Here is a 6936-nt window from a genome sequence, read left to right on the forward strand (position 1 = left end):
ATTTTACACTGTTGAAAGCTTTTATAGCATGGTATTGGTAGTGTCTTTGTCCAAAGCTTGAATTTACTGTCGGAGTTTTTATGTTTTCTTTGTACGCTAGTCTAACTGGTCTGTTAGTGTTATTTTGTGTATTATGTGCGACACAACTGACTGCAAATTTAACAATGTCAAGCTGAAGGCACCCTACCCCTTGCAGACCGCAAACAAATTTAATTGGACAAATTGAAAATGGATACATTGGCCCTTCGGCAAAAAAGGTCGATCATCACTGACCTGAACGCCATCTGCTGAGTGATTGGTAATTCCTTGCCATATTACACTTGTATCGCGTGCAAAGAACAATATTGTGAAGGGATGAATAAGGGAGGGAAAGAAGTAAGAACACAGTTAATACAAAAAATACTTTTTAATGGACTCCCCGAACACCATAGCACAAGTTTCTCCTACAGATATAAATTTGCACACTATTATTTGAACATTAATTTTGAGATTCATTCATTCAATAACTTCATACACGGTGCTTGGAAATTTCCAAATAATCTAAAAATAATAATGGTGATCTATACATTGATTTAGCAGTAGTTTATCAAAGATTCATACCTAACACAAACAAAAAATATAATAGAATAATATCAAATGAAGAATTGCAGTTATAAAAATTAAATTCAATTTTTTTACACACAAATAGATCTTAGAAACAAAGGGAGATAGGGCACGAAAGATGCACAGATAAAATATAGGGAGACCCAAAGGCTAGGCGTAGATGCAATTTGCAGCACAAAATATGTGTAAACAATGTTAATGACACTTTTATGCACGTGGTTCCATACTGTAATAATTGTTCTTGGCCCATCTCCCGTTTCTATTCACTGTTCGTGGAGGAATTTGTTAAAATATACATTCATTAATCTCACACTGCGACCAAAAAGGAGTAAGCTTAGAGGATACAGTGCCATATATCACGCACAGATAAGATCCATTGATTTAATTTAATTTCAACCATATCACATACATACCATCTGCCAAAATACATAATAATAATTAAATGAAACAATTTTACAAAAAAGGAAATTTTGATTACGGAGAAGGCAAAAAAAAATTTAAAATTATGCAATGTGGAATTAACATTAAAAAAAATTATTGCACATATTTCATTTACTTCATTTGCCTAAATGTGTGTACTTAGTCAAAATTGTCCTAAAAACATTCTTCAAACAATTATTCTTGAAGAAATGCAAATATTTTAAAGAATCTTTACACCAATTTCATTTGGAAAACTTAAAACGATTTTAATCTGCTCTTTTATAGATGGCGCTAATTTAATTATTTTATGAAAAAACCCCTTTTGCGAGTTATGCTTTAAAAATATTACGACGAATTATTTGTTTGCGTCAGTACAGTATTGTGGTTGGCGTCGCGTTTGGGTCCCACCCAGGCGTCATGAGTTCAATTCCTCGACTGACTAAGTCCTCCATCACAACACAAGCAACATTTTCCGCTTGCTGTGTTGGTAGTAGGAGAGTTTCAAATTTTGTCAGGTTATTCGCAACCTAGGAATGTTGTCTTACTTAAAAAAAAAAATGTATTGGTGATTCAATCCAATATTGTATTTGAATGTCTTTCTTGAAAGAATTAAGTTTGTATACAGACAAAACTATTTATTCATAATTATATTGCGTATGTACTGGCGCAAACAAAAAATTCATCTTAATATTTTGAAGCTTCTTGTTTATAAAATAATTAAATTACCTCCATCTAAGAAAAAAACAGATTATGAACTCTTTTAATTATCCTCTTAAGGTTAAACGCGACGCTCGTTAAATTCTACTTGTTCATAGATAGCTTTAATTAATTTATTTTATTAAAATACGCTTTTGCAAGGTATTGCTTTACAATATTAAGGCAAATTAATAGTTTGCGCACATATATACGCAATATGAATACAATGAATAATAGTTTTGTTTGTTTAAAAATTCAAATTCCTTCGAGAAAGGCATATAAATTCAATATTGTTTTTTTCGAAAGAATTGAGTTTTTTACAGACAAAACTGTTTATTCACATTCATATTGATTATGTACGGGCGCAAATAAATAATTTGTCTTCATATTGTAAAGCAATACCTTGCAAAAAAAGTATTTTAATAAAATAAATGAATTAACGCCATCTGTGAACACATAGAACATAACAAGCGTCGCATTTAACCTTAATAGCATTCTATGCATAATTTGATAAATACAATACGTGGCGACATTTTTTGCCTAATAATAACATATTATATTTGCTCCATTGTGATTATATAAATATTATAAATCTGCGCACATCATAAACAATTTTTTAAATGATTAAAATAATCATTAATCCCTGTTCAAAGTCCCTTAATTACATAATATATACTTTCATATGCATTTGAAAATACCTACCAATAATATTTTCAAAGTGTTCTAAGTATGTATCAACAATTTTGATTAAATTAAAGCAGTTCAAATGAAAATATTTGCAGCTTAACCATAAAATCTACGTCTTATATACATTATAAAAGCTTATGTTAAATAGTTGTGCATTTTATCTATCAAAATACAAAAATACTATAAAATTTAGCAATTACAAATGTAGGTATAATAAATTATTATGTACTACGAATAATGGCCAAACAATAAAACACTTTGTACATTAATTTATCTTAAACCATCTCACATGTACCCAGCATTGCTCGGAGACTTTTCCGTACTTTCTATATATGTATATACCTTCCGGAAGAAATTCTCTAAATGATAGTGAAACCTTATCAAAATCCGTTGCATAGTTTAGAAGAACTAAGCGCACAAACAGACAGATACGGATTGTGACTTTGTTTTATACATACTATTTAGAGTTTGTTGTTTTATACTATTTAGAAAAGTTATCCTGGATATATTAATTATATATGTACCATAATTTTGGGTTAAGGGAACAATACAAAACAACATTTAAGTTCAGTCAAACTCTGTACATATACTTAATTTTACATCTTTCTAAAACAAATTGAAATAAATCGAGGGCTTAATGTCAAACAAAGTTATCTACTAAAAAACATACCATTAATTCGAGGGCTTAATGTCAAACAAAGTTATCTACTAAAAAACATAGCATTAATTCGAGGGCTCAAAGTCAAATAAATTATCTACAAAAGACACCAATATTAATTATTGTTATATATTTTGTTTTTTTTTTAGATAGTGTCGTTTAACTTTAAGACTTCGAATTAAGGGAATAACTTTTGGTAGATAACGTTGTTTGGCTTTAAGCCCTGTAATTGCTTGCATTTTTTTTTGTAGATAACATTGTTTGACATTAAGCCCTCGAAATATGGATGTTAAAAAGTCGAGGAAAGAAGCTCTTTTCATTGCATTAACTATACAGAATAACTAGCGTAAGCAGCAATGTTTTTCTTTTTTAAGTTCCCTGGTTACTGATTATGAATAACATTACAATACTTGAATTCCTCCTACCCCCATAATTATAAGCGGAAACTGTTGCTTATGCAATGATGGAGGTCTTAACTAACAGAGGATTGAACCTGTGTTTCATGAGTGGGAACCCTATGGTTAGAACCCCACAACTACTATACAGTAAGTTTTTAAAATTATAATACAAAGTGCTTTCGTTTTCGAGTAAATCGGGTTCAAAGTTGGAATTTGTTGGGATAGTAACCTCGTAGCAAACTATTTTTTCAAATTTGGCATAAAAATTCCAGCTTTTGACTCGATTTACTCAAAAACGAAATCTCAAATAAAAAAAAATTTTACCACAAAATTAAATCCAAATGTGATGTAGATTCACTACCACTTACACTTGTGCCTCTAGTTTCTGGATACCGTGTACAGGCCCCTTGGTATTACAAGGTTCCAATGACTTAGGATAATGAGTTCTAGAGAATGATACAAAGGGCCGAAGTATCAAAAATAGAGGCAATAACATTACAGGGATACAGAGTATTGTAATAAAATATTGCAAAAAACATACATTAAATTAATATGTAAATACCCTAACTAAATTTGCATACGTACTTTAATAAAATAGTGTACCATTAAATTTAGTTCTATTTACATTAATTATTCATGTTTGTATTGTTTATAAATTGTACAAGAAAAAAAAAGACTAGTGTGTAGATAAACATTAATGCTAGTTTGACTTTATATATAATCAAACATAATGTTGTGTTGACACATTAACAATAACATAATCAATGCCATATTGTTAGGTTAAATTGTATCCATAATAAAAATCAGTACATACACGTTATGTATTTCAAATCATTAATTATAATGCTGTCGTAACCAGCAGCAGCTCGTGACTTTTAAATGTGATAGAGTGCTTAGGTTCGAAAAATTCGACATTATTGATGTTGTTTAGTCTAAAACTAATTCAATTTTTTGTACGAAGATTTTCAGGAAATTTCAGTTTGGCCGTGCGCCGAAGGAATTCCTGAAAATCTTCATACACATCACCAAATTTTTGAAAAAAAAAAGAATTAGCACTCTAGTACACGCAAAAGTCACGAGCCGCCACTGGACGTAACCTCTCCTTCTTTCTTGTAAACAATGCATGTAATAGAAAGAGAGGTCACAACAGAGCTCTTAATTGACAAGACTGGGTTAAATCAAAAACAAAAGGATACTCATGCGACTTTGACAGTATGGAGTTATGAATGCAGTTTAGTTTTGTCATTAATCTGCTAATTTTAACGAAAATGTACCATGCGGTCTAAAATTTATTTCAGAATCGTTTACATACGATTGCTTCCACTCCACGAACAATTAAAATGCATTGTTCTCGATAATCAAATGCCCTTTACGTTATCGGGCGACGATATGCATTTAAAATGAGTAAAGAAAGGACTAGGCCTGTGCAGGCATTTGCTTCACATTGGATAACTGTTAATATTATTAGCTTCACGTCTACCATTAGAGGTCTGGTAATTACGCAACATGTAAGCCAAGTTTTACGTGCGTAATTTTCAATTCACCGGATAACTGACCTTGGATATGATTTGAGATTTTTACGACAAAAATTATTATGGTTTATTATTTGTTGCGCTTCCTCCTTCTTTAGCCAAAGTTTCGGAGAACATTACAGTGTCCATCATCAGGGCAAATGTGTAGTCTGTTTATTTCTGAGCATTCTAATTGCCGAGCACTTAATTGAAAAACCGACTTTTACTTTGCATTTGTGCCTAAAGTACTGGGAAGGCCCAAAACGCATTGAGCGTGCCTAATTACGGAGGCAATTGAAATCCACAAAACACCCATAAATTTTAATAGGGTCTATGGAGCTAATCTTATTAGTTCTTGGTATCAGGTTTACACCAAAACTAAATGCAGAAAACCGTATTAAGAGAATTAACGCTTGCAACACGGTATCACTTCTACATACATAAACACACACTTCAGCACAATACACACATCTGCCCTGATGATGGACACTGTAAAGTTGCCCGAGACTTTGGCTAAAGTAGGAAGCGCAACACAGACATAATATGTTATACCATAACCCAAAAAATAATCACGCTTTCTGAAATTATTTATAATCACATTGTGAGCGTTTTTTTCTCAATATAAAAGTGGATAATACAATATAGGCTGTTTATAAGGCCGTTATATTGATATGAAACTAACAATTGCTACAAATTCATACAATGGGGTATTTTCACAAAATTTGAGTACTGTTAAAAATGTGTGGAAGATTTAAAATTTCCTTTCATAATTATTGATTTTAAAAAAATATGTATCTAAAATTGCACATTCCGAAATGGTTCCAACTGGCTACAACGTCAATATGACATAGAAAACGGCAACGTCTGGTAAGACATATATCACCAAAGTCGATCGGCGTGATGTAACGCAGCCGAATTGCAGAATAAAAATGAACATGTTATTTTGGCGGCAAATCGAAAATGACACAGCATAAAATAAAATACCTGCATTATTGTAAAAAAGACAGTGAAAATACCCTTTTACATATAAAGATATTGGAAACAAGAGGTACTTGTGCGTTAATGTATTTTGACATAAAATTTATTCTTTCCACAAACATATATATTGGAATGAGTTTACGTAATATATTATAATCCTGTTCTCATAAAATATTTTGTTTTATCATTATCCTCACACAATGATACTTTAAATAAGTAGGTACACATTTATATACAGTCATTTTGAAAGTAGGTAATAAATTATAACAAATAAAATGAGTTACATATGTATTATCCAACGAGAGATTCTACCCGTTGTACGCGGATACCAGAACAGTTTTCTTGCAAAAACACACATCACTGAAAAAGAACAGCGTACATGGGCACCTAGCATTGAAACATTTCACAAAAATGCGTTATTAAAATTAGCCAAGTATTATAATTTATGAAATTGCAAATAAATGTCTTGAGAGATTCACAAATAATATTCTGAGATTACATAGCTAGGAATGTGAACAAAACTCCAAGGTGATATTATATATAATTATTTCAACAAAAAATACAATTAACCTATAATCTGATTACAAAATGCCTAAAATTTAATTTGTCAAATAATAATTATCACAAATATTATTTATTAATTTCAATGATTGCTTTTCAAAAAATTTGCGACATTCAATCCAACACAAAAATAATAGTTTAATTTCAAACATAACTATGAAATAATAACTTCAACTAACACCGTTGAGCACTTTGATTTGATACCATTTTATAAAACTTAAACCCTAATACAATTAAATGAACAGTAAAAGAACAAAGACTTAAATAAAAAAAAATATATTTTTCACTCATGATTATAAAAATAAAATTGAAGATTATTGAGTAGAATAAACCTTTTGACCCAATTGTTATGGCGATACAATAAAAAGTGTGCATTAAATTAGCTGTGCCTTACATTTCTTAGTATTATGGCCAATGTAATTTT

Source organism: Hesperophylax consimilis, chromosome 18, assembly GCF_061612785.1.
Source record: "Hesperophylax consimilis isolate HC1 chromosome 18, BYU_Hcon_1.0, whole genome shotgun sequence".
Lineage (NCBI taxonomy): Eukaryota > Metazoa > Arthropoda > Insecta > Trichoptera > Limnephilidae > Hesperophylax > Hesperophylax consimilis.